The following is a 15036-nucleotide window of genomic DNA, read 5'->3' as shown; positions in this document are numbered from 1 at the left end:
TCCGATTAACATGAAACTGGAGAAATTTCGAATAACACTAAGTTACCTCAACGGGGATATGCACATCCCCAATAATAAGTATATCATATTTCTTCTTGACAGTAGGAAGAGGAAATTCAAAACCTCCAAATATAATCGATGGAATTTTTCCGATAGAATTGATACTATGAACTTGAGGTTGTGTCACACCCTAGCTAGTTCAAGCATTAGAGTGTGCATCATGTTTAAATTTCTCTTAAATTTGAAATGGGGAAGGCAGAAACCCCCAACACCCCCCTGGAAACAACTAGGGTTTACTAAAATTATTTTCAATGAACCTGAAATGCCCTTCTAAAAAGTTCACCCTCTTTGTCTTGGGTTAAAACCTCTGGCAAAATTGGTGCACATTTTTCTAGATCAACAGAAGGTCATTGAATTAAATCATAAGTATTTGAATTTGGGCATTTAAATGCTATAAAATAATTTAAATGCCCAAATAATTCTGGAAATAAATGTTTGCTGTTGGAAATAATCTAAACAGAGCCCACAATTATTTTCAGGATTTTTGGAAACGTTTTAGTATTTTAATTAAAGCCCAACAGTTGCAGTTAAATAGAAAAACAGAAACAAATCAAAAAAAGAGAGAGAGGGAAGCCCAACTGGGCCTTACCTGTGCTGGCCCAGCCCACCTGGCTTGGCCCAGCCGACTGGCTTGCCAGTCGTTGTCCTCCTCCCGCCAGAAGGACGCGGAGCGCGTGGCCGGCGCGCGCGGCCACACGCCGGCCACCTCCTGCTTCCGCCGACGCCCTGGAGACGTCCAGGGGTGCCACGCGACCCCCACGTCCCCCTCTCATCCTCTCGCACTCTCCCCCTCATCTCCCTCACTCTCCCCCGCGATGGCCGAGCGCGTTCCTCACTGCCGTTCGCCGTAGACACCACCAGAGCCATCCCCTCGCCCCTCCGACGAGCCCAACAGCTCCGCCTCGACGCCCTGGACCTCTCCGCCGACCCACGCGACTCCAAACGCCGCCGAACGCCGTCTTTGCCCTCGTCTTCAACCTCGGGCATCCGAGCCATCTCCGACCGATTCGCCGCCACCAGGACCTCCCCGAGCTCGCTGACCCCCTCTCTGACCCCGTTGTGAGCTCCTCTTCCTTTTCCCCTAGCTCCCGTGCTCGTTTGGCCTCTGTAGTTGCCACTTCCACCGCACCCGAGAGCTCCCCTCCGCCGGCCATGGCGCCGTCATGGCCAGAGCCACAGTGGCTCGAAGCCAAGCTCGCCGTTGTGCTCAGCGCAGCACCAGGAACCCGTAGCCACCACCAGCTCCTTCTCCCGTGCACCGTAGCCTCGAAACCAACCCCGCCCGAACTCCGGCCGCCGCCACGAGCTCGATTCCGGCGAGCTCGCTCCACCCCAGCTCCTCCCACTTGCCCCACTAGATGCGCGCGAGCCCCAGCTACGCGTAGCACATCTCTGCTGTCGATTTGGTCACCGGAGGACCAAATCCGAAGCCCTCCGCCGTCTCGGCCTCGCCGGCGACTCAACACCGGCGGGATTAGCCCCGCTGACCAGGGGTTTGACCCCAGTTTGACTCCCTTGAGTCAATGACAAGTGGGCCCCCTCTGCCAACTAAATCAAATTAGTTTTAACTAAAAAATAATTAGTTTAATTAACTACTGACACGCGGGACCCACCAGTCAGGTTTGACCTGGACGTCCCCGTTGACCACTGACGTCACCCTGATGTAATGCTGACGCAGTAATTAAATTACTGGAATTATTCTTATACAGGAAATTCCAGAAAATAGTCAAAACTTCTAAAAATCATAGAAAATCAACCATAGCTCCAAATGTAAAGATTTATATATGAAAAATGATCAGAAAAATTCAATCTATCCATCTGTAATTGTTTCATGCATAACAAAACAAGTTTACCTTGCTGTTTAAGCAGAATAAGGAAATGCACTATTAAAGCCATGTTTAATGAGCTAATATTTGAATCTTTGATTAAAATGAGTTCATTCCTTTTTGTTATAGCTTGCATTAGGATAAGACACATTCATATTGCCATGTCATAGCATGCATCATATTGTTGCATATCGTCATGTGTTGATTGTGCTCCGATGTGTTCTTCGTGGTAGGTTCTGCCTCCGAGGATATTCACGAGTATCCAACTGAAGGGCAGTATCCCACTACCACTCCATCAGGCAAGCAACCCATTGATCATTCCGATACCAACCCATGTTCTCGCTTCTGCTCTTGTTCACTGCATTAAGACAACGCGATTCAAACTGCTGTGTGCTACGGTAGTTGAACCCTTATCCTCTGCATGACCTATCATTGCCACAGTAACTAGATGAAACCCACTAGCATGTGTAGGAGTTGATTGAGCCATGTATGTGATTCCTACCTTGCTATGCCTGCTATGCTTAGAGTTGTGTCAGGTCTGGTTCATCTGGGTGATGGGCTAGAGTGAAATGCTTATGCCGGTAATGTGAGGGATGTGTTGAACATGTTTTGGTAAAGGTATCGATGAGAGGCCATGTAGGAGTACATGGTGGGTTGTTTCATTGAGGCCGTCCATAAGAACTGAGATTTGTATGTGTGATTTAAGATGAAATTACTACCGTACATTGGGCCCGAAACCAATGGACCCTCTCGGCTTCTTAATCACCCTAGTACTCTGTCCAGGAGTTGCAAATAGTTTCTGGTGTTTGTAGGTTATGTGTTGGCGGCCGTGTGTAGCGCTGACCCTAGGGGTGGGCTATGTTGCGGTAGATACACCATGGCACGGTGTACCGAGTCACCCGTTTGGTGTCTCGGGAACCCTGTTCACATCGTTCGGGGCCGTAAGTGGAAACCTCGGCCGGACTCCCTGCGGATGGAACCTGGATAGGAGATAAACCTGGACTAGAGACTTAAGTGTTTAGGTAGGCCGTGGCCGACACCCTCGCTGGGCTTCCGCTTGAAGGTTGCCGAGTACATGTCATGTAAACGGCGGTAAGTGGTGAAAGCGTGTATGAAGAAGTACACCCTTGCAGGGTATAAAACTATTCGAATAGCCGCGTCCGCGGTAAAGGACTACTTGGTTGCCTATACAGTTCATAGACAAGTTAATGAATACTACTAAAAGACTCAAGATAAGTGTGAGTACCAAGGATGGCCCTCTCGTAGGATGACGATGGAGGATCCCCGGTGGAGTATTGTGTTGGTGAGTAGTGGACTCGTGTGCGAAAACTATTTTACTGGTGGAGTTCCGTAGGATAGCTTAGCCAAGAGTCAAAGCTGGCTTGCTGCATTAACCCCACCACCTTCTTGGGAATAAGCATGTATAGTAGGTGCTGATGTAAGACTTGCTGAGTACCTTTGTACTCATGTTTGCTTAATTACTGTTTTCAGACGACAACACTGCCCCCTCCGATGGGTTCTACGTAGACCTTGACGTCGACGAGTGACTTGCCACCCAGGTGGTGATCCTGGCCATGGAGGGCCCTACGTAGATAGACAGGCTTCGAGAAGCCTTCTTTATTTCTAGAGTCTGTACTCAGACTAGTTGCTTCTGCATGTGCTTATATGATTGTATGACTTGAGTGTCGGGTCATGTGACCCCTATCTGTATGAACGTGTTATGTATGGCTCCCTGAAGCCTTTAAATAAAGTACTTGAGTTGTAGAGTTTTGTTGTGATGCCATGTTGTATGTACTCATATCGGGCATATTGTGTGTATGATTGAAATGCTTGGTATAAGTGGGATCCGACAATCTAGTTGTTTATCCTTGGCAGCCTTTCTTATGGGGAAATGTAGTCTAGTGTTCCTTGAGCCATAGTAGTCCGCTACAGCCCGGTTCACCGGAGTCCTGCTAGCCCAGCACTACTGCTCAGGACACTTGACTGGCCGGCATGTGTTTCACTTCGTTCCTATGTCTGTCCCTTCGAGGAAATGTCACGCGGTGATATCCGGAGTCCTGCCTAGCCTGCTACAGCCCGGGTTCCCCGGAGTCCTGTTAGCCCAGTGCTACAGCCCGGAATCACTCGCTGATGACCGACATGTTCGATGTGATTCATGTATGCCTGTCTCCATAGGTCTGTGCCGCTTTGGGTTCACGACTAGCCATGTCGGCCCGGGTTCTCTGTCATATGGATGCTAGCGACACTATCATATACGTGAGACAAAAGGCGCAAACGGTCCCGGGCCATGGTAAGGCGACACCCGTGGGATACCGTGCGTGAGGCCGCAAAGTGATGTGAGGTGTTACCGGCTAGATCGATGTGACTTGGAATCGGGGTCCTGACAGGTTGTTTCCTTGGAAAGTGTACCGTATGCTCATTACCATTAATATGAAAAAGTGACATTGCCTTTGTTGCAATCAATAACAGCCCTTGCAGTATTAAGAAAAGGTCTGCCAAGAATAATAGACATACTATCGTCCTCGGGAATATCAAGAATAACAAAGTCCGTTAAAATAGTAACGTTTGCAACCACAACAGGCACATCCTCACAAGTATCGACAGGTATAGCAGTTGATTTATCAGCCATTTGCAAAAATATTTCAGTAGGTGTCAACTTATTCAAGTCAAGTCTATGATATAAGGAGAGAGGCATAACACTAACACCGGCTCCAAGATCACATAAAGCAGTTTTAACATAGTTTCTTTTAATGGATCATGGTATAGTAGGTACTCCGGGATCTCCAAGTTTCTTTGGTATTCCACCTTTAAAAGTATAATTAGCAAGCATGGTGGAAATTTCAGCTTCTGGTATCTTTCTTTTATTTGTAACAATATCTTTCATGTACTTAGCATAAGGATTCATTTTGAGCATATCAGTCAATCGCATACGCAAAAAGATAGGTCTAATCATTTTAGCAAAGCGCTCAAAATCCTCATCATCATTTTTCTTGGATGGTTTGGGAGGAAAAGGCATGGGTTTCTGAACCCAAGGTTCTCTTTCTTTACCATGTTTCCTAGCAACAAAGTCTTTCTTATCATAACGTTGATTCTTTGATTGTGGGTTATCAAGATCAACAGCAGGTTCAATTTCTACATCATTATCATTACTAGGTTGAGCATCATCATGGACATTATTATTAAGATTATCACTAGTTTTAGGTTCATTGCCAGATTGTGTTTCAGCATCAGAAATAGAAATATCATTTGGATTATCAGGTGGTTCATCAATAGGTTCACTAGAAGTTTGCACAGTCCTATCATTTTTCTTTTTCTTCTTTTTAGAAGAACTAGGTGCATCAATATTATTTCTCTGAGAATCTTGCTCAATTCTCTTAGGGTGGCCTTCAGGATACAAAGGTTCTTGAGTCATTCTACCAGTTCTAGTAGCCACTTTAACAACATAATCATTTTTCTTATTATTCATCTCATTGAGCAATTCTTTTTGAGCTTTAAGTACTTGTTCTACTTGAGTGGTAACCATAGAAGCATGTTTGCTAACAAGTTTAAGTTCACCTCTAATATTAGCCATATAATCACCCAAGTATTTATGTTGGGGAACGCAGTAATTTCAAAAAAATTCCTACGCACACGCAAGATCATGGTGATGCATAGCAACGAGAGGGGAGAGTGTTGTCTACGTACCCTTGTAGACCGGCAATGGAAGTGTTGACACAACGTAGAGGAAGTAGTCGTACGTCTTCCCGATCCGACCGATCCAAGTACCGAACATACGGCACCTCCGAGTTCTGCACACGTTCAACTCGGTGACGTCCCTCGAGCTCCGATCCAGCAAAGTGTTGAGGGAGAGTTTCTTTAGCACGACGGCGTGATGACGGTGATGATGTTCTACCGACTCAGGGCTTCGCCTAAGCACTGCTACGATATGACCGAGGTGGAATATGGTGGAAGGGGGCACCGCACACGGCTAAGGAACGATCACGAGGATCAACTTGTGTGTCTATGGGGTGCCCCCCACCCCCGTATATAAAGGAGTGGAGGAGGGGGAGAGGGCCGGACCCTATGGCGTGCCCTGGAGGAGTCCTACTCCCACCGGGAGTAGGATTCCCCCCTTCCCTAGTTGGAGTAGGAGAGGAAGGGAAGGAGGAGTAGGAGAGAAGGAAAGGGGGGGCACACCCCCCAAACCTTCTCCAATTCGGCCTCCTGCCCAAAGGGGGCGCACCAGCCCCTTGTGGGCTGGTGTGCTTCCTTCTTATGGCCCATAAGGCCCATAACTTCTCCCCGGGGGTTCCGGTAACCTCCCGGTACTCCGGAAAATGCCTGAACCACTCGGAACCCTTCCGATGTCCAAACATAGTCATCCAATATATCAATCTTTACGTATTGACCATTTTGAGACTCCTCGTCATGTCCCCGATCTCATCCGGGACTCCGAACAACCTTCGGTACATCAAAACACAGAAACTCTTATTACGATTGTCACCAAACTTTAAGCGTGCGGACCCTACGGGTTCGAGAACTATGTAGACATGACTGAGACACGTCTCCGATCAATAACCAATAGCGGAACCTGGATGCTCATATTGGCTCCTACATATTCTACGAAGATCTTTATCGGTCAGACCGCATAACAACATACGTTGCTCCCTTTGTCATCGGTATGTTACTTGCCCGAGATTCGATCGTCGGTATCTCAATACCTAGTTCAATCTCGTTACCGGCAAGTCTCTTTACTCGTTCCGTAACACATCATCCCGCAACTAACTCATTAGTTGCAATGCTTGCAAGGCTTATAGTGATGTGCATTACCGAGTGGGCCCACAGATACCTCTCCGACAATCGGAGTGACAAATCCTAATCTCGAAATACGCCAACCCAACAAGTACCTTTGGAGACACCTGTAGAGCACCTTTATAATCACCCAATTACGTTGTGACGTTTGGTAGCACACAAAGTGTTCCTCCGGTAAACGGGAGTTGCATAATCTCATAGTCATAGGAACATGTATAAGTCATGAAGAAAGCAATAGAAACAAACTAAACGATCAAGTGCTATGCTAACGGAATGGGTCAAGTCAATCACATCATTCTCCTAATGATCTGACCCCGTTAATCAAATAACAACTCATGTCTATGGTTAGGAAACTTAACCATCTTTGATTCAACGAGCTAGTCAAGTAGAGGCATACTAGAGACATACTGTTTGTCTATGTATTCATACATGTATTATGTTTCCAGTTAATACAATTCTAGCATGAATAATAAACATTTATCATGATATAATGAAATAAATAATAACTTTTATTATTGCCTCTAGGGCATATTTCCTTCAATTTAATCATATCAGCATCTTGTTTTAATTGTCCACCAAAATAAGCATTGAAGTCTTCTTGCTTAAACATAAAATTATCAAACTCATCCAAGGACTGACTAGCAATTTTAGTAGGAGTGATTTCAGCTTTATCATATCTATAGAGAGAATTTACCTTTACTACTTGTGTCGGGTTATTGGGATCAGGAGGTTCTTCAATAAATAATGGATCAAGATCACATGTTTCTGCAATAGGCGGTAAATTAAGACCATGTATTTCTTCAATAGGAGGTAAATTCTTAACATCTTCAGCTTTAATACATTTTTCTTTCATAGATTTCTTTGCCTCTTGCATATCTTCGGGACTGAGAAATAGAACACCTCTCTTCTTCGGAGTTGGTTTAGGAACAGGATCATTAATTGGAGCAGGAGCTGGCTCAGGAGGTACCCAATTATTTTCATTTGTCAACATATTATTCAATAAGATTTCAGCTTCATCCGGTGTTCTTTCCCTGAAAAGAGAACCAGCACAACTATCCAGGTAATCTCTGGAAGCATTAGTTAGTCCATTATAAAAGATATCAAGTATTTCATTTTTCTTAAGAGGATGATCAGGCAAAGCATTAAGTAACTTGAGAAGCCTCCCCCAAGCTTGTGGGAGACTCTCTTCTTTAATTTGCACAAAGTTGTATATTTCCTTTAAAGCAGCTTGTTTCTTATGAGCAGGGAAATATTTAGCAGAGAAGTAATAAATCATATCCTGGGGGCTACGCACACAACCAGGATCAAGAGAATTAAACCATATCTTAGCATCACCCCTTAATGAGAACGGAAATATTTTAAGGATATAAAAGTAGCGAGATCTCTCATCATTAGTGAACAGGGTGGCTATATCATTTAATTTAGTAAGATGTGCCACAACAGTTTCAGATTCATAGCCATGAAAAGGATCAGATTCAACCAAAGTAATTATATCAGGATCAACAGAGAATTCATAATCCTTATCAGTAACACAGATAGGTGAAGTAGCAAAAGCAGGGTCAGGTTTCATCCTAGCATTTAGAGATTGCTTATTCCATTTAGCTAATAACCTTTTGAGTTCATATCTATCTTTGCAAGCTAAAATAGCAAAAGAAGCTTCTTGATCAAATAAATAACCCTCAGGAATAACAAGTGATTCTTCATCATCACTTTCATCATCATAATCAGATTCCATATTTTCAATTTCTCTAGCCCTAGCAAGTTGTTCATCGAGAAAATCACTAAGTGGCATAGTAGTATCAGGCATAGAGGTAGTTTCATCATAAGTATCATGCATAGCAGAAGTGGCATCATCAATAACATGCGACATATCAGAACGAATAGCAGAAGCATGTGTAGGTGTCGCAAATTTACTCATAACAGAAGGTGAATCAAGTGCGGAGCTAGATGGCAGTTCCTTACCTCCCCTCGTAGTTGAGGGATAGATCTTGGTTTTTGGATCTATCAAGTTCTTCATAGTGTCCAGCAGATATAAATCCCAAGTGACTCAAAGAATAGAGCTATGCTCCCTGGCAATGGCGCCATAAATTAGTCTTGATAACCCACAAGTATAGGGGATCGCAACAGCTTTCGAGGGTAGAGTATTCAACCCAAATTTATTGATTCGGCACAAGGGGAGCCAAATAATATTCTCAAGTATTAGCAGCTGAGTTGTCAATTCAACCACGCCTGGAAACTTAGTATCTGCAGCAAAGTGTTTAGTAGCAAAGTAATATGATAGTGGTGGTAACGGTAACAAAAGAGTGACGAAAGCAAAGTAATGTTTTTGGTATTTTGTAGTGATTGTAACAATAGCAACGGGAAAGTAAATAAGCGTAAACCAGTATATGGAAATCTCGTAGGCATCGGATCAGTAATGGATAATTATGCCGGATGCGGTTCATCATGTAACAGTCATAACATAGGGTGACACAGAACTAGCTCCAGTTCATCAATGTAATGTAGGCATGTATTCCGAATATAGTCATACGTGCTTATGGAAAAGAACTTGCATGACATCTTTTGTCCTACCCTCCCGTGGCAGCGGGGTCCTTACAGAAACTAAGGGATATTAAGGCCTCCTTTTAATAGAGAATCGGAACAAAGCATTAACACATAGTGAATGCATGAACTCCTCAAACTACGGTCATCACCGGTAAGTATCCCGATTATTGTCACTTCGGGGTTAACGGATCATAACACATAATAGGTGACTATGGACTTGCAAAGATAGGATCAAGAACTCTCATATATTGGTGAAAACATAATAGGTTCAGATCTGAAATCATGGCACTCAGGCCCTAGTGACAAGCATTAAGCATAGCAAAGTCATAACAACATCAATCTCAGAACATAGTGGATACTAGGGATCAAACCCTAACAAAACTAACTCGATTACATGATAAATCTCATCCAACCCATCACCGTCCAGCAAGCCTACGATGGAATTACTCACACACGGCGGTGAGCATCAGGAAATTGGTGATGGAGGATGGTTGATGATGACGACGACGGCGAATCCCCTTCTTCGGAGCCCCGAACGGACTCCAGATCAGCCCTCCCGAGAGGTTTTAGGGCTTGGCGGCGGCTCCGTATCGTAAAACGCGATGATTTCTTCTCTCTTATTTTTCCCCGAAAGCAAATACATAGAGTTGGAGTTGGCGTCGAGAGGTCTCCAGGGGGCCCACGAGGTAGGGGGCGCGCCCCCCAGCCTCGTGAACAGGGTGTGGGCCCCCTGGTCTTCATCTTTGGCGAGGATTTTTTTATTATTTATTGTAAGGTATTCCGTGGAGTTTCAGGTCATTCCGAGAACTTTTGTTTTCTGCACATAGTCCGGGTTAGTTCCATTCAAATCATACAAGTTAGAGTCCAAAACAAGGGCAAAAGTGTTTGGAAAAGTAGATACGACGGAGACGTATCACCCATTACGTTGTCTTCCTTGTCCAACGCCAACTCTTTAGCATGTCATACTTTAATGAGTGCTCACAATCATAAAAGATGTCCAAGATAGTATATTTATATGTGAAGACCTCTCTTTCTTTATTGCTTCCTATTAATTGCAACGATGACCAAAACTATGTTTGTCAACTCTCAACAACTTTTATTCATCATAATTTTTCTATGTGAGCTCATTACTCTCCATAAGATCCATATGATCTCTTTGTTTCCCTTTTATTCTTTCTCTTTTCTTTTATTCATTCAAGATCATGGCAAAATAAACAAGCCCTTGACTCAACACTAAACTTTATTATATATAGCTCACGGACTCGATTACATAGAAGGATTATAAAGCAAAACTCACAACTAGATCATACCGAAAGCTTTTATTCTACTAGATCAAAATATTATCAAAAGGATCAAACTAAGAAAAACAGTAAAGATAAAAGTGATGGTGATACGATACCGGGGCACTCCCCCAAGCTTGGCAGTTGCCAAGGGGAGTGCCCATACCAGATACCCAATTCTTCTTTGTTGGTGGAGAAGGTGATGGTTTTATTGATGGCGTAGGCTTGTCGTCCTTCTTCCAAGGCATAGGCTCACCATCATAGAAGGATGATCGAGTCTCCTGAAACCTCAAATCTGCAGTCAAACTCATCCTCTTGAATCTATATTCATACTCACAGTTTTGATTTTGCAGGTCATAGATCTGGGCTTGGAGGTGCTCGATTTTCTCATAAAGCTTGAAGATGGCCTCCCCAATGTCCTTGACGTCCAGCTTGTGGTTGTTGGTGAACTCCGTGATCATAATGTGATTGGAATCGAGTCCCCGCTCCACCACCTCCTGACACTTGAAAACTTCTTGCTCCAATTCCTCGAGCCTTGCCTCCATGCTTCCGGTCTTCCTTGGCCCCTCAACATCGCGGATGTGCAACAACCCCTGACGCATCTCAATGGTTTGAGGGTGTTGCAGCACCTCCGAGAGGTAGGGGTTGATGACCTTCTCGAATAACTGGTCCTTGGGGGCACTTGAAGACGACATGACGTCCTGGATCTGTCAGAAAAACAGCTCGAAACAAAGACATGAGATTATTTTTGCGTGATACGGGAGTCAAAACCTCAGGGAGATTATATAACGAATTTTTATCGACCAAAATACGTAACATGTAAGAAAACAGAGTCCGAAAAGCGCACGAGGTGCCCACGAGGTAGGGAGCGCGCCCAGGGGGATAGGGCGCGCCCTCCATCCTCGTGGAGGCCTCGTGTCCTTCCCGGACTGCTTCTTATTTTTATATTTTTCTAAATATTCCAAAACGGAATAATATTGCCATAAAAACTGTTTTGGAGTCGGTTTACTTACCATACCACATACAAATTCCTTTTCGGAGTCTGAAACGTTCCGGAAAGTGTCTCTTATGTATTCCTCCGGGGTTACGGTTTCAATAATATTGGTTTCAACATTTATAGGATTACCTGAGATATGATGTTTAATTCTTTGACCGTTCACCACCTTCGGATTTGTGCCTTCGAAGTTGTTGATTTTTATGGCACCGGAACGATAGACCTCCTCGATAACGTAAGGACCTTCCCATTTAGAGAGAAGTTTTCCTGCAAAAAATCTTAAACAAGAGTTGTATAATAATACATAATCACCTACATTAAACTCACGCTTTTGTATTCTTTTGTCATGCCATCTTTTAACCTTTTCTTTAAACAATTTGGCATTCTCATACGCTTGGGTTCTCCATTCATCAAGTGAGCTAATGTTAAATAATCTCTTCTCACCGGCAAGTTTAAAATCATAGTTGAGGTCTTTAATAGCCCAATAAGTCTTATGTTCTAGTTTGAGAGGTAAGTGACATGCCTTTCCATAAACCATTTTATACGGAGACATACCCATAGGATTCTTATATGCAGTTCTATAGGCCCATAATGCATCATCAAGTTTCTTGGACCAATTCTTTCTAGATCTATTAACAGTCTTTTGCAAAATTAATTTGAGCTCTCTATTACTCAATTCTACTTGACCACTAGACTATGGGTGATAAGGAGATGCAATTCTATGATTAACATCATATTTAGCAAGCATTTTACAGAAAGCACCATGAATAAAGTGTGAACCACCATCAGTCATTAAATATCTAGGGACTCCAAACCTCGGAAAAATAACTTCCTTAAGCATTTTAATAGAGGTGTTATGATCAGCACTACTAGTTGAATAGCTTCTACCCACTTAGTAACGTAATCAACAACAACTAAAATATGTGTATACCCATTAGAGGAAGGAAAAGGTCCCATATAATCAAAGCCCCAAACATCAAATGGTTTAATAACAAGTGAATAATTCATAGGCATTTCTTGACGTCTACTAATGTTACCAATTCTTTGGCATTCATCACAAGATAAGACAAACTTACAGGCATCCTTGAAGAGGGTAGGCCAATAAAAACCGGATTGCAATACCTTATGCGCAGTTCTATCTCCAGCGTGGTGCCCTCCATAAGCCTCGGAGTGACACTTGCGTAGGATCTGTTCCTGTTCATGCTCAGTTACACAACGTCTAATAATATGATCTACTCCTTTATAAAGATGTGGGTCATCCCAAAAATAATGTCTCAAATCATAGAAAAACTTTTTCTTTTGCTGGTATGTGAAACTAGGTGGTATGAATATAGCAACAATGTAATTAGCATAATCAGCATACCATGGAGTAGTACGAGGAGCATTTATGACAGCTAATTGTTCATCAGGAAATCTATCGTCAATAGGTAGTGGGTTATCAAGAACATTCTCTAACCTAGACAAGTTGTCTGCAACGGGGTTCTCAGCTCCCTTTCTATCAATAATATGCAAATCAAATTCTTGTAGTAGGAGAACCCATCTAATAAGTCTAGGTTTAGCATCTTTCTTTTCCATAAGATATTTAATAGCAGCATGATCAGTGTGAATAGTTACTTTAGAATCAACAATATAAGGTCTGAACTTATCACAAGCAAATACAACTGCTAAAAATTATTTTTCAGTAGTAGCATAATTTCTTTGGGCACTATCTAGGGTTTTACTAGCATATTGGATAACATTCAGCTTCTTATCAACTCGTTGTCCTAGAACAGCACCTACAGCATAATCGCTAGCATAACCGATAGGTGCAGAAATCAAAGCTTTCTGAAGTATTTCAAATGCTTCTACACAATCATCATCAAAGACAAAAGGAATATCTTTTTGTAAGAGATTAGTCAGAGGTCGAGAAATTTTTGGGAAGTCCTAAATGAACCTCCTATAAAAACCGGCATGACCAAGGAAACTTCTTATACCTTTGATGTCCTTGGGACATGGCATCTTTTCAATAGCATCAACCTTGGTTTTATCAACTTCAATACCTCTTTCAGAAACTTTATGCCCCAAGACAATACCTTCATTAACCATAAAGTGGCACTTTTCCCAATTCAAGACAAGATTAGTTTCTTCACATCTCTGCAAAACTCGGTCAAGGTTGCTTAAGCATTCATCAAAAGAGGATCCATAGACGGAAAAATCGTCCATGAAAACCTCACAAATATTTTCACAAAAGTCAGAGAATATAGCCATCATGCATCTTTGAAAGGTAGCACGTGCATTACATAAACCAAAAGGCATATGTCCATAAGCAAAAGTACCAAACGGGCAAGTAAAATTAGTCTTTGATTGATCATTGGCTGACACAGGTATTTGAGAGAAACCAGAATAACCATCTAGAAGGCAAAAATGTGTATGTTTGGATAATCTTTCTAGCATTTGATCGATAAAAGGTAAGGGGTAATGATCTTTTTTAGTAGCTTTATTTAATTTGCGGAAATCAATTACCATCCTACAACCTGTAATAATTCTTTGCGGGATCAACTCATCTTTATCATTTGGAACGATAGTAATACCTTGATAACCCACAAGTATAGGGGATCGCAACAGTTTTCGATAAGTAAGAGTGTCGACCCCAACGAGGAGCTAAAGGTATAACAAATATTCCCTCAAGTTCTATCGACCACCAATACAACTCTACGCACGCTTGACGTTCACTTTACCTAGAACAAGTATGAAACTAGAAGTACTTTGTAGGTGTTGTTGGATAGGTTTGCAAGATAATAAAGAGTACGTAAATAAAAAGTAGGGGCTGTTTAGATAAAGAAACAATAAAGTAAATATAGCGAGTGTGGAAAAGTGGTGGTAGGAGTTGCGAAATTGCCCCTAAGCAATTGACTACTTTACTAGACCGATAGCAAGTATTATGTGGGAGAGGCCACCGCTAGCATGTCATCCCTGACTTGGAATTCTATGCACTTATGATTGGAACTATTAGCAAGCATCCGCAACTACTAATGTTCATTAAGGTAAAACCCAACCATAGCATTAAGATATATTGGTCCCCCCTTCAATCCTGTATGCATCAATTTCTATGCTAGGTTGAAGCTTCTGTCACTCTTGCCCTCCAATACATAGTCCTATCAACATACAACTAACCCTAGGGTGTGATACACGCACGCAATCATATGATGGGCACCAAAGGATAGCAACATAACCACAAGCAAATTAAATCAATCATAGCAATTCATCAACCACCGATAGGACAATGAAAATCTAATCAGACATCATAGGATGGAAACACATCATTGGATAATAATATGAAGCATAAAGCACCATGTTCAAGTAGAGGGTACAACTGTTGGGGAACGTAGTAATTTCAAAAAAATTCCTACACACACGCAAGATCATGGTGATGCATAGCAACGAGAGGGGAGAGTGTGATCTACGTACCCTTGTAGATCGACAACGGAAGCGTTTGGTTGATGTAGCCGTACGTCTCCACGACCCGACCGATCAAGCACCGAAACTACGGCACCTCCGAGTT

This window comes from Triticum urartu, chromosome 7 (assembly GCF_003073215.2).
Source record: "Triticum urartu cultivar G1812 chromosome 7, Tu2.1, whole genome shotgun sequence".
Lineage (NCBI taxonomy): Eukaryota > Viridiplantae > Streptophyta > Magnoliopsida > Poales > Poaceae > Triticum > Triticum urartu.
This window is presented reverse-complemented; position numbering follows the sequence as displayed.